Source organism: Triticum aestivum, chromosome 3B (assembly GCF_018294505.1).
Source record: "Triticum aestivum cultivar Chinese Spring chromosome 3B, IWGSC CS RefSeq v2.1, whole genome shotgun sequence".
Taxonomy (NCBI): Eukaryota; Viridiplantae; Streptophyta; class Magnoliopsida; order Poales; family Poaceae; genus Triticum; species Triticum aestivum.
This window is the reverse complement of record NC_057801.1, coordinates 136,782,173-136,796,098: the sequence shown is the minus strand read 5'-3', so window position 1 is coordinate 136,796,098 and position 13,926 is coordinate 136,782,173.

Sequence of the window (13,926 nt, the reverse complement as noted above, 5' to 3'; positions counted from 1 at the left end):
TTCTTGGTAAATGTTGCGAGATCTACACCGATCACCAGAGTCTCAAGTATATCTTCACCCAACCAGACCTAAACCTTAGGCAAAGACGTTGGTTGGAGTTGATTACAGATTATGATCTAGGGATTACCTACACCCCAGGCAAAGCCAATGTCATGGCTGATGCGCTGAGCCGTAAATCCTATTGCAACAATCTCATGTTGCAGCAAGGCCAACCACTTCTCCATGAGGAATTCTGTAAGCTTAATCTTCACATAGCTCCTCGCGGATTTCTTTCTACCTTGGTGGCGAAACCTACCCTTGAGGATCAGATCATCTCTGACCAGAAATTTGATAGGGGGGTTATCCGCATTAAGAGAAACATTAAGAAGGGAATTGGTGGGTGTTTCTCTATGGATGATCGTGGTGTTGTTTTCTTTGAGAATCGCTTGGTGGTTCCCAAGAATCAACATCTGCGACAATTGATTCTTAAGGAGGCGCATGAATCTCCTCTCACGATTCATCCCGGTAGTACTAAGATGTATCAGGACCTACGCCAGAGGTTCTGGTGGACTAGGATGAAGAGAGAAATCGCTCAGTTTATTGCTAACTGTGACGTTTGTCGTCGCGTTAAGGCAGAGCATCAAAGGCCTGCTGGCACCCTTCAGCCTTTAGCTATTCCTGAATGGAAATGGGATAAAGTTAGTATGGACTTCATCACCGGCTTTCCCAGGACCAAGAGAGGGAATAACGCTATCTTCATAGTCGTTGATCGTCTTTCCAAAGTGGCTCACTTCCTTCCTGTTCGAGAAAATATCACTGCTAGTCAGCTTGCTGACTTATATATTTCTCGAATAGTGTCACTTCATGGTGTTCCACTAGAGATCAATTCGGACCGTGGCAGTCTTTTCACTTCTCATTTCTGGGAGAGTTTCCAAACTGCCATGGGAACCCATCTTTCCTTCAGTACCGCTTTCCACCCTCAGTCGAGTGGTCAGGTGGAACGGGTCAATCAAATTCTCGAAGACATGCTCAGAGCTTGCGTTATCTCATTCGGTATGGATTGGGAGAAATGTCTTCCTTTCGCCGAGTTTGCTTATAACAATAGCTACCAATCCAGCCTCAAGAAAGCTCCTTTTGAGGTTCTCTATGGACGAAGATGTCGAACACCTTTGAACTGGTCAGAAACCGGTGAAAGACAATTCTTTGGACCGGACATGATCCAGGAGGCAGAAGAGCAAGTTCGCATCATTCGTGAGAATTTGAAAACAGCCCAATCTCGTCAAAAGAGTCAGTATGACCGTCATCATAAGGATATGACTTATGAAATTGGCGACCAAGCTTACCTTCGGGTTACTCCTTTGAAGGGTACCCATCGTTTCGGAATCAAGGGCAAGTTGGCTCCTCGTTACATTGGTCCTTTTCGTATTCTCGCTAAACAAGGAGAGGTTGCCTACCAATTGGAACTTCCCCCACATCTTTCTCGAATTCATGATGTCTTCCACGTATCTCAACTCAGGCGTTGCTTCTCGGATCCCATCCGCGGAGTGGACCATGAAACGCTTGATCTCCAAGATAACCTCACATACCGAGAGTACCCGGTTCGCATTCTTGATCAAGCAGAGCGTGTCACTCGACGTCAGAACATCAAGTTTCTCAAAGTTCAGTGGTCCCATCATTCCGAGAGAGAAGCTACTTGGGAGCGAGAAGATCGTCTTCGACTGGAGTACCCCGCTTTCTTTCCGTCAACCCTTGAATCTCGGGACGAGATTTTTTCAAGTGGGGGCGAGTTGTCACATCCCTAGTCTGGTATGACTTAGACTAGCTAGCCATTTGTGCATCATATTTAAATTTCATTTAAATTTGAAATGAGGATTGGTGGAACCCTGAGAATCATTTTTGAAAATGACCCAAATAAAAATTTCTCCAAAAGGGTCCAAGAAAATGCTCATGATGCCCTCTGAAAATATTGGACAGAGATAAAAATCAATACAATATTTTTAGGACCTCATGGATATTTATTTTGGCCATTTGGATTAATTCGATAAATATTTGCATTGGAAATATATTTCTATATATATGAAATATGGTCCAAAAATTATGCCATTTATAAAGGAGCTCTGGAATAATATATCTAGCTCCTGCAAAAATTGGCATAAGGTAATAAATTGATTTAGTATTTTATTAAATCAAAACAAGGTCAGAAAAATTAGAAAACAAAAATAAAAAGAAGGAGGGGCTTACCTGGGGCTCCCCCCTGTGCAGCCCAGCCGCAGCAGGCCGGCCCAGCCAGCAGGCGGCCCAGCCCACCTGGCCCCCCTCCTCTGTCGTCTTCCTCCCCGACAGGGGGACGGCGCGTGCCCGGCGCGCGCGCGCGCCACCGCGCCACGCCACCTCCCTCCCTGCTTGCCTGGAGCCTCCTCGTCGCCCTGGGACGCCGGACGACGCCACGCAGCCCCCCGTACCCTCTCACTCTCCCCCGATTCTTCCTCTCCTCTCCCTCGCTCTCTCTCTCCCGTGTCCGAACGCGTCGGTCGCCGCCGTTCGCCATAGCCATCGCCACCGGCCTCCCCTCGCCTCCCCGACACGCTTCCGAGCTCCGCCACAACCCCCTCCACCTCCTCGTCGAGCCACGAACCTCCGGACGCCCTGTGTAGCCGCCGTCGCCATCGTCTTCCTCCTCGGACGCCGTCGACCGCCGACTCCGATTCGCCGTCTCCAACGCGTCCCCGGCCACAACGAGCAGCCCTGGAGGTCCGCGGTGAGCTCCGCCGCCGTTCCCCTCTCTTCTCCCCCTCGTTTCCGCGCCGTAGCGCCGTTCCCCACCACGGCCGAAGCCTCTCGCCGCCGTCCATCTCGCCGCCGCCGTCTCGGCCCGCCTCCGCCCAAACTGAGCCTTCCATCGCGCTCCCAGTGCCACGAGGGTGCCGCCGAGCCCCTCAGGTGGCCTCCCCGTGCCCCGCAGCCCGTTCCCGCTCGAAGCCGAGCTCCGGCCGCCACCGCGAGCTTTGCTCCGGCGAGCTCCGGCCTCCCCCGCTGCTTCCACCTGCCCTACTAGATGCGCGAGAGCCCGGGCTACGCCCCGGTGCTCTCCGACGCCGCCCCCGTGGTCCGTTTCGCGGACGCCGCCGCGTCCAGAGGTCGCCGCCGACGACCTCGCCGGCCTGACGAGTGGGCCCCGTCGGCAGGTGATTAGCTTAGTGCTAATCACCGTTAGCTAACCCCCCCCTGACACTGACAGTGGGCCCAAGCGCCACTAACTTTTAATTAGAACTAAATTAACCCCTGTTTAACCCCCCTGTCACTGACGTGTGGGCCCCACACGTCAGGTTTGACCCGGACCAGCCCAGTTGACCGCTGACGTCGTGCTGACGTCATCCTGACGCAATATATAATTTCTGGATTTAAATTAAATCAGGAAATTCCAGAAATTGATTTAAACTTCAAAAATTCATATCAATTCAACCGTAGCTCAGATTAAAATAATTTATATATGAAAAATTATCAGAAAAATGCAATCTTTCCATCTGTACTAGTTTCATGCATGAAAAACCAACTTATACATGCTGAATATGGGAAAACACATTATGGCATATATAAGAGACTTAATTTAGTAATGCATTTGAACCTTTGGTTCAAATGGACTTCAAACCAAATGTTTACTAGTTGCATTAGCTCAAACAGCATCACATCTACATGCCATGTTCATGCATCATATTGTTGCATATGATTGTGTATTGATTGCCGGCACCGTTCCTTCTCGATAGGTCCTGCTCCGGAGACCTTCCAGAGTACCTGTCTGTGAAGCAGTGCCTCCCTTGTTGATTTACCAGGCAAGCAAACCCCCTTGTTCATTTCGATAAAACCCTACTCTCTCGCTCCTGCTCTCAGTTATTGCATTAGGACAACAACGGTTCATCTGCTACTTTGTGCTGCGGTAGTTGAACCCATTCCTCTGCATGACCTGTCATTGCCACAGTAAATAGTTGAAACCCACTAGCATGTGTAGCAGTTGATTGAAGCCACTGATGTGTTCCTACCATGCTATGCCTGCTATTGCTTAGAGTTGTGTCAGGTCTGATTCATTGGGAATGAATTGGAGTGTTACGATATGTTCTGATGCTGAGAGTGAAGTGTGTGAACACGATTTGGTAAAGGTTGCGGTGAGAGGCCATGTAGGAGTACATGGTGGGTTGTCTCACTGGAACCGTCCTTAAGCACTGAGTTCTATGTATGTTGTCCAATTACTCGATACTACCACACATTGGAATGCTTAAGTGCCCCTCTCGACTTATTAGCCAACTTGATCTCTGTCCAGGAGTCGCAACTAGTTTCTGGTGTTTGTAGGTAGTGCTATTTTTCTACCAAGTGGCACCCGGCAGGGTGGGCTTGGGACAGACTAGGCACACGTGGCACGGTGTACCAAGTGGCACCCGGATGGTGGGCTTGGGAACCCTGCTCACATCGTTTGGGGCCGTGAGCGACACCCCGGCCGGATCTCCTTGCGGATGGAACCCGAATAGGCGATAAACCTGGACTAGAGTCTTGTGTGGTTAGTCAGGTCGTGGCCGACACCCTCGCCAGGCTTCCGCTTGAAGGTTGCCGAGATACATGACGTGTACATGGCGGTAAGTGGCGAGAGCGTGTCTGAAGAAGTACACCCCTGCAGGGTTAACATGATCTATTCGAATAGCCGGGTCCGCGGTTATGGACTTCTTGGATGCTTACATGGTACATAGACAACTTGAAGTGGATACTCTAAAATGCTCAAGACAAGTGTGAGTGCTATGGATGGCCTTCTCGTAGGGAGACGGGGATGAATCCATAATAGTGTATTGTGTGGTGATTAGTGGACTCGTGTACGTTGTTTCACCTCCAGAGTTTCTGGTAGTCGTAGAACAGGATAGCCACAGAGTCAAAGCTGGCTTGCTGCAACTAAACCCCACATTACCTCTTGATACAGATGCATGTATGATAGGATCTGATGTAAGTCTTGCTGAGTACCTTTGTACTCATGTTGCTTTATTTATGTTTTTGCAGCGGAGACTTCGGTCTTACTAGTGATCTCGTGGACTTCGACTAGTAGCTAGTACCTCAGCTACGATCTTGAGCGGACGTTGTAGATAGTCAGGCTTTCAGCCTTTTTCATTTATAGATGTCTGTACTCAGACATGTAATGCTTCCGCTTGTTGCTTGATTGCTCTGACTGTTGGGTCATGTGACCCCTGTTTGTAATAATGCTGTGATGGCTCTTCTGAGCCTTTATCTATATAAGTTGTTGAGTTATGCTGTGATGCCATGTTGTACAGCACATACTTGCATGTTATGCGAACGTGTAATGTGTATTGCTATGTGTGGGATCTGACTATCTAGTTGTTTATCCTTAGTAGCCTCTCTTACCGGGAAATGTCTCCTAGTGCTTCCACTGAGCCCTGGTAGCTTGCTACTGCTCCGGAACACTTAGGCTGGCCGGCATGTGTCCTTCTTCGATCCTGTGTCTGTCCCTTCGGGGAAATGTCACGCGATGAATACCGGAGTCCTGCTAGCCCGCTACAGCCCGGTTCACCGGAGTCCTGTTAGCCCAGTGCTACAGCCTGGATTCACTCGCTGATGACCGACACGTTCGATGCTGGGTCATGGATGCCTGTCCCTGTAAGTTAGTGCCACTTTGGGTTTACGACTAGCCATGTCAGCCCGGGCTCTTTATCATATGGATGCTAGCGACACCATCATATACGTGTGCCAAAAGGCGCAAACGGTCCCAGGCAAAGGTAAGGCGACACCGTGGGAATACCGTGCGTGAGGCCGCAAAGTGATATGAGGTGTTACATGCTAGATCGATGTGGCATTGAGTCGGGGTCCTGACACACAACTACTCATTCGTGCTGAATTTAGGACATGGTTTCGACATACCTTGCTTGTCCTCCAATTGCTTCTTCACACGGCCAAGTTCCTCTTTGGCCCGTTCCAGACTCTGCTTTAGTCCGGACACCTCCGCATTATGAGCGGCGGTCGTCCCTACAGACGCCTGTTTTCAAGCAAAGGGATACACGTCATTAACTGAGTCTCCTGCAACGCGGATGATTTGATCCCCTGTCTGGCTTTCTCTCTCTTTCACCGAACAGTGCATCAGGGGCTACTACTCATACTTTGACAATCTCCAAAAGGTTTCTAAAAACATACCTCAAAGCCCTTTATAAGGCCAAGGCAGGACTCACTCAGTCCGCGCTCGGCGGACTGAATCTTTTCAATCACCGCGCCCATGAGGGTCCGATGTTCATCAACGATAGACGCGCTCCTTAGCGCTGTCGATAGGCCACCCGACAGCTCTGCTTGGACAGAGGTTGCTGGCAGAGTAGGCAAGCCTCCCCCCATCAAAGGTGGCTGCTCTCCCGATCCTAGAGCTTTAAAGCTCTCCAGGACCGCGTCTGGCTGCGGTCCGAACCTAAGATCGCTCTCTCCGTCGACACGCCGGGGAGCCGCTGCTCCTGTGTGTCCGGCCCCAGGGATATGCCCCCCCTGGACCCAGTCCCGCTGAGACGACACCTTGGTGTCACGCCTAGGCTTCGGGGAAGGGGCCTCTGGAGGCCTCTCGCTCGCCAGGGCATCACAGCTCAGTGAATCCTCCGATGAGGACTGTCCGGCATGGGACCTCGCCGAGCTGCATAAAATATGGCGACGGTTAAAACTACCACATCCTAACAACCCCGGGCGTGTATGTGTGTTCGGATTTCGTATACTTACGAATTTTCCAGGGGCTGGACCCTGGGATCCCACTCCGGGCTGCTATCAGCAGCCGTGGTGGAAGCCTCTGTGAGGGAACCTTTCCCCCACTTCGGTGATTCGGCCTCCAGGGATGAGGAAGCCATCCTTTTCTTCCCACCCCCCCTGCGGGGGACTTGTCTTCCTCCTCCTCCTCCTCTTCGTCTTCGTAGGAGGGATGGTCGCTGGAGTCTTTGGATTTTGCGTCCGAAGCAATGCGACGATGGAGGCCACTCCGGGACTTCTTGACCTTCTTGGAAGCCTCTTTCTTTGGCGCCTCGTAAGGCGCTGGGACTAGCATCTTCGTCAGAAGAGGTCCGGCCGGTTCGTTCGGTACCGGGGCAGGACAGTGTATCCGCTCCACCTTTTTTATCCATCCCTGGGGTATGGTAAAGCATGAAAAAAGCGTCTCCCTCAGGACATGCCAACTGAAGCATGGATGGACAGAGAACATTAATGACTTATCGGACTTGCAGAGTGGGATAGTTGATACCCACGGTCCTCGGCGGAGCCCGACATGGTTTGCCGGACTTAAAGAGCACCTTCCAGATATCCTTGTGGGAGGAACCATAGAGCTCCCGTAGGGTCTGGTGCTCGGTTGAGTCGTATTCCCACAAATTGCAGGCTCGACGCTGGCTAGGGAGAACCAGGAAAACTAACATCACCTGGACTACGTTGATAAGTTTGACATCCTTGTCGACCACACTCTGGACGCGCGTTTGGAGCAGTGACACCTCATCGGACGAGGACCAGTTCAGGCCCTTCTCGGGCTAGGACGTGAGCCGCAGTGGGTCTCCGGATCTGAACTCAGGAGCAGCAGCCCACTTTTTGCCGCGCGGTTCGGTGATATAGAACCACTACTGCTGCCACTCCTTGACGGAGTCATTGAAGGCACCCGTCGGCCATACAACCTTGGGCATCTTGCTCACCATGGCTCCACCTCACTCGGCATGCTCGCCACTCACCACCTTGGGCTTCACATTGAAGATCTTCAGCCATAGGCCGAAGTGAGGAGAAATCCGGAGAAAAGCCTCACACACGACGATGAACGTCGAGATATTAAGGAAGGAATTGGGGGACAGATCATGAAAATCAAACCCGTAATAATACATGATGCCGCGAACGACTGGGTGAACCGGAAACTCGAGCCCGCAGACAAAATGAGGAAGAAACACGACCCTCTCGTGGGGCTCCGGAGTTGGGACGATCTGTCCCGCCGACGGAAGATGGTGGCCGATCTTCTTGGCCATGTACCAGGCCTCTCGGAGCCTTTTGATATCCTTCTCCTGGATGGTAGAGGCCATCCATTTGCCTCCCACTCCAGATCCGGACATCTTCGTAGAACCTTTGTCGGTGGAAAGAATAGTGCTTGGGCGCTAGGGCTCGAACAGAGGGGAATGGACTAGCGGAAGGAAAAGGTGTGGGTAAACAAGAGGAAACCTTATCTCTTTATAGAGGCGGTAAAAGCTTTTGCGCCCCCCCACTTATCTGGTGGAACAAACTCGTTCCCCACTCGCCGCAATTAGCGATGCGGTTGGGCTACCCACACCCGTATTGATGAGAATCCCGTGATAAGTGGACATGATCTCTGCTTCGACAAAACATGCAGAGGAAACCGCCTCGCAATATGCGATGTGGCTGGTTGTGGGAAAACGTTTCGAATAACCCGGCCATAGTGTCATGACACATTCTCAGAAGTTGTCAGCATATCACATTTGTGAAATATCATTCTCTCTATAGTGGCATGTGAAGATCATCTTGCAGATCCGGACACGGTTTAAGTGTTCGATAATTACTTTGGAGTATTCGGAGATGGAACCCTCCTTGCAATGCTGAAGACAAAACTGTGTGCCGGACTCATCGTCATTGAAGCCTGGTTCAGGGGCTACTGAGGGAGTCCTTGATTAGGGGGTATCCGGATAGCCGGACTATATACTTTGGCCGAACTGTTGGACTGTCAAGATACAAGACTCAAGACTCCATCCCGTGACCGGATGGGACTCTCCTTTGCGTGGAAGACAAGCTTGGCGATCCGGATATTATATTTCCTTCTTTGTAACCGACTCCATGTAAACCCTAGCCCTCTCCGGTGTCTATATAAACCGAAGAGTTTAGTCCTTAGAGGGACGATCACAATCATAATCATCATAGGCTAGCTTCTAGGGTTTAGCCTCTACGATCTCATGGTAGATCAACTCTTGTACTACTCATATCATTAATATCAATCAAGCAGGACGTAGGGTTTTACCTCCATCGAGAGGGCCCGAACCTGGGTAAACATTGTGTCCCTTGCCTCCTGTTACCATCAGCCTTAGACGCACAGATTGCGACCCCGTACCCGAGATCCACCGGTTTTGACATATATATTCCAAACAATATGATAATCTCTCTAACCAAGGTAGTAGGGACGAGGAGTAAACGGAGGGAGTAGTAAAATTTTCTCCTCGTCCAGCGAGCCACCGTGTGTGTGGGCAAGGAAGCGGGCGTAAGGCGTACAGTACTACTATTAGTAGTAAGCAGGCTTCACCTCATCCTACGAGCCACCACGCCCGTGGGTGGGGGAGATGGCGTACTAAGCAAGCTTCTCCTCGTTCTGCGAGTTGACGGGACACATCAAAAGTACTCCAGTGTATAGAGCCTTTCCTCTAAGGTAGGCCCCACATTGTTTGCCTCTTTTTTAACATAAGCATGCATGCGGGAGTGTGAGCATTGGCTTGATGTGCATGAAAGAGAAGAATACACATTAATTTACACGGCAAACAAGGAAACAAGGTGGCTTGCAACATTGACTTAGAAGACATTAATTTTTGCCTTGGTACCTATAATATGGGTTTGTGGCCTTGTATAAAAAAATGGAGTCCGAAAAAATTCTCGAGATACCATTTATCCGATCAAATTCTCGAGATATCATTAGTTTTTACAAAATGGGATTACTCCTGCATGGATCAATCACAACAGGTGTTTTGTAAAAAATTGCATCTTGATGTTCCGTGCAATGCACTGGCATCTTGCTAGTCAATTAAAACAATACATGGCAAAATTCCACGGCGAACGAGGGATTTGAATCTATTGGGCGGGGCTGTTTGGATCTTGCCCGCGGTAGCCAAAATATTGGCGACCCTTTTGTCCACCGGTGCCATTGACATCGATGAACGAGGAATGGCTCCGGTGCTAGATGATGGTGGAAGGGGGCTTCCCCGCTTCCGTGGAGCCCAGGTGCGGTCGACGAAGGTCCTCACAACAATAGGATTCGGCAAGACACCTGTTGTGCATGACGGCGTCGCCTCCGCGGTTGCCTTCAAGGGACTCAAGAGGCGGCCGCCTCCCGTGTTCTACTTCTCCTCGATGATGGCGGCGGACGTGGAGGTCTGGCCACCGACTCGTTGCTCTCTGCGCACCCGGCTTCTGTCGGTGCTTGCATGGCGCAGCCGCCGGCATGGGAGTCTCGGTCACAGAAACAGGAGATGCGGTACACAGCAGCGGTGCGGACGGCAGCAATGATGACCATGCACCGCTCCTCGTCGAGCTGGCCTGGAGCGGCGAGTTGCTGAACCGTGTGCCGGCTTGGTGCGGCAACTGGCTCCGCCGGACAAGGGAAGGGAGGTGGATCAGTGAGCTGCATAGCTCGTATCCGGCGGGCTCGGTGCGCCACCCAGCCGACTTGGATGTGGAATAACTACTCTTCGTAAGCCATTGTAAGAGTGGACAAAATGGTGAAGGAGGAGATAGGGGAGCAGCGAAGGTGTGCGATTCTTGGCCAGCATTTGGCCTCGTTTAAATAGGAGATTAAATAGACGGCGGAGAGGAGGAGCTCGGCCGGTGTTGCATTTAATGCCGGCCCGGTCATGAACGGACGTGTGTCCAGAGTTCGTTTCTCAGCTTCCACACGGGCGGGTTTCATGGAGGCGTTTGAATGTGGCAAAGAGGCGTGTTCAGCCGGGCATGCAGCGAGTTGCGCCCTCGACTCTGGCGTAGGACACCGGGCCATTCCTCCACTGATGTGTGGGCTCTTTGGGTACATGGTATGCATGTCAGTGACCCAACACAGGCAGCGCACAGCAGAGGAACCTTTGGTGGGCCAGGGCTGTCAGAAGCGGGCATTTCATAAACCGATGATTGTTCATTGAGTGTGACGTCATCTTTTTCATGTCGATGATCCTACTATGTTGATAGCCCGTTTGATACATTGTGATTCATAAAGACCATTGCAAACATCTATGTTTTGCTTATCATAGATAGGATTGATTAATACTCATAACAGTCCATGTCCTTAACAAAGGGTGTATGCACGTATAGTTTGAGCATGTGTCTTGCGTCATCTGTTGTGTGCATGCAGGCGTGCGAGTGTTGCGTGCGTGCAAGGGTACGTTTCAGTGTTGCATGCATGTGTGCGTAAGTGCGTGTGTTCATGGGTGCATGTGTACGTGTCAGTGTTGCACGCCTGCATGCGTGCGTGTGTTCGTTATGTGTACGTGTCAGTGTTGCACGCCTACATGCGTGCGTGCATGTGTACGTGCGGGGTGAGGCTACACGTCAGTCGACTGACTTTTTCATCTCTGGTCATTAGATTTTCCAGCCGTTGGATATGAAATCAAGGGCCTGAAGTTTATCATCAAACTCCACCACCCTGAGCCGCCAGCAACCACTAGCCTAAACGCCAGCCCCCGCTGCCCGCGGCCGGCCTGCGCCGCCCCGCCCGCTCCGAAACCACTCCCCAGCGCCGGTCCGCCACCGCACCGGCCATCCCTCTAGGCCCCCCACGCTGAGCTTTTTCTCCGGTGATCCCCACCCCACCGCCCAATCAACGCACCCCCCACCACCGGCGACTTCCAAGTAGAGGTCTCATGACTTCGAATAGCCACCGACCACAAATTTATTACCATTTATGTCCTTCATATACGCGCAGACGGGTGGGCCTTATGGTAATGTGCGCTGCTGAATGTGGACTGTTTGACTGGTCGATTGATCGTGTCATCAACAAATTACGGAGCTGTATGGTGAGCCAGTGACTGTATGATTACCCTAAAATGTATTTTATTAACACAGTACGGACTCAAACTACCATTTCTTTCTTTCATATACGGGCTGACAGGTGGGCCCCACGGTTACGTGCCCCAATGGTGCAACACTAGTTACGCCTCGTGTTGACTGGTCAATTGATTGTGTCATCAACAAAATACGGAGTTGTACGGGTGAGCCAATGACCGTATAATCATGACATGTATTTTTTAAGACGGTACAAATGCAAGGGCTCCTATATACGCGCAAGCACTCACCGCTATAAGCGCACACACGCAGAGCCTACCCCTATGAGCACCTTCGAGAGAGTGCGCCAGCATATGATCTTGAGATTTTACGAAGTCGCCATAGGTGCCTTGTAGTTGAGTCGAACGTCTCCTCCCACTGAACGCACATCGCCGGAAAATACTAAAATTAAGCCAAGATAAATGCGAGCACCGGGACATTAACCCTGGTGGGCTCGAGAAACCACTGTCCTCCTAACCATCCAACCACATGTTGGCTAGCACGACAAAATGTATGTGGTGACTGTGATGAGCTTATTCTGAAGTCCAGTGACCATATCATGCTTTCGCTTCAAATACAATGACCATAAGTGTCGTCAACAATATGCGGAGCATGCATCAAATGCAAAGCCCGTCAGTGTTATCAAGAAAATACGGAGACGTATCGTGAGCTAGATACCATATGATCACCACGAGAATGTATACAGTGACCGTAATGAGCATATTCTGAGGTCCAGTAACCGTATAGTGCTTTAGCTTGAAATATAGTGACCGTCAGCATATTCTAAGGTCTAGTGACCGTATAGTGCTTTGGCTTGAAATACAGTGACCATCACGTGCGAATGTGTCATGGACATGCATAATTTTAGAGGACCGAGAGATAGTTTGTGTGAGTACGTGAAAGTGGTGTAGAAAGAGGGGGCGTCCGGTGGAGACAAGAAGAGATATGCCCTTTGTTTCTCTTCCCCGTGACTAATATTTTAGGAGAATATATAAACATTCACAATGCAGAACAAATATTATTGGATGCATCATGCAATTAACTTTCATGTATAACATTGTACTATTGTATATGCTGATTTTCTTAGTGGCCGATTCTGTGTGTGGTTCGTCAACATGAGTACTCATGGGTCGGTTCCATCCTACGCCAGATAGGTTGTACCGAGATGCGTTATACGAAGACCCATGTGGAGGACTCAGCGTACAACACGAAGCTACCAGAGACGCGGAGGACTCTATCCCCACTGGTGATGAGCCGACTATATATGATTTGTAACCCTAGGCCCCCAGTATGTTATAGAAGCTTGGGGGATAGTTCGTCGATAGTATACACACACGCACAATGCCTAGTATTCACGTGTACTTTGTAAACACCCCTATCGCCAATATACAGTACCAGGAGTAGGCTTTTTCCTCAACTGCAAGGGTCCGAACTAGGTTAAAACTTTTCCTCGTATTACCATCTAGCCTAACAGTCAGGGATATCCTACCGAATGATATGATGAAATCATATCTACCAACTAGTAAGAGAGAGGTGTGTCTGGGGGGAGGTGGGCAATGTGTGCAAGAGAGGCATAAAGATAATGTGCGTGCGGGAAACACATAGGCACATATATGTGCATATAGAGGGCTAATAGAGACCGTGCGTGTGTATATATGCATGTGAGATAAATAGTGTTTTCCAACTGAGATTAGTGAAAAGAGTGGTACATAGTAGTCAGAAAGAGAGAGAGATATAGAGAGAGCATGTGCATGAGACACCCCGACACCCCGAGAGAGATTGTGACCTTGTATGAGAGAGAAATGCCGATGCATATAAAGTGTGTGCAGTTATGCGTTAGATAGAGAGATATATAGCGTGTTTGTGAGAACGGGCCGAGGCATAGTGCATCTACGTGTAAAAGGCAGTTCTACGGATTAAATTAAAATATAAATGGCATTATTGTTTTTGGATGAGATCATGAATTTTGCAAATTGCGTATGGACGAAAATCGGTCTATCAGACACCCATACTCTATTGAATTCTAGCATGTGCATGTGTTTATTTCATATTATCGATCCATAGAGTGAGAGCGGTTTGAAATACATGCAATGGATGCTTTTGTAATTCATATTTAAACATTAGTTAATGAACTCCATGTTTTTAGTGTGAAGTACTTTATAC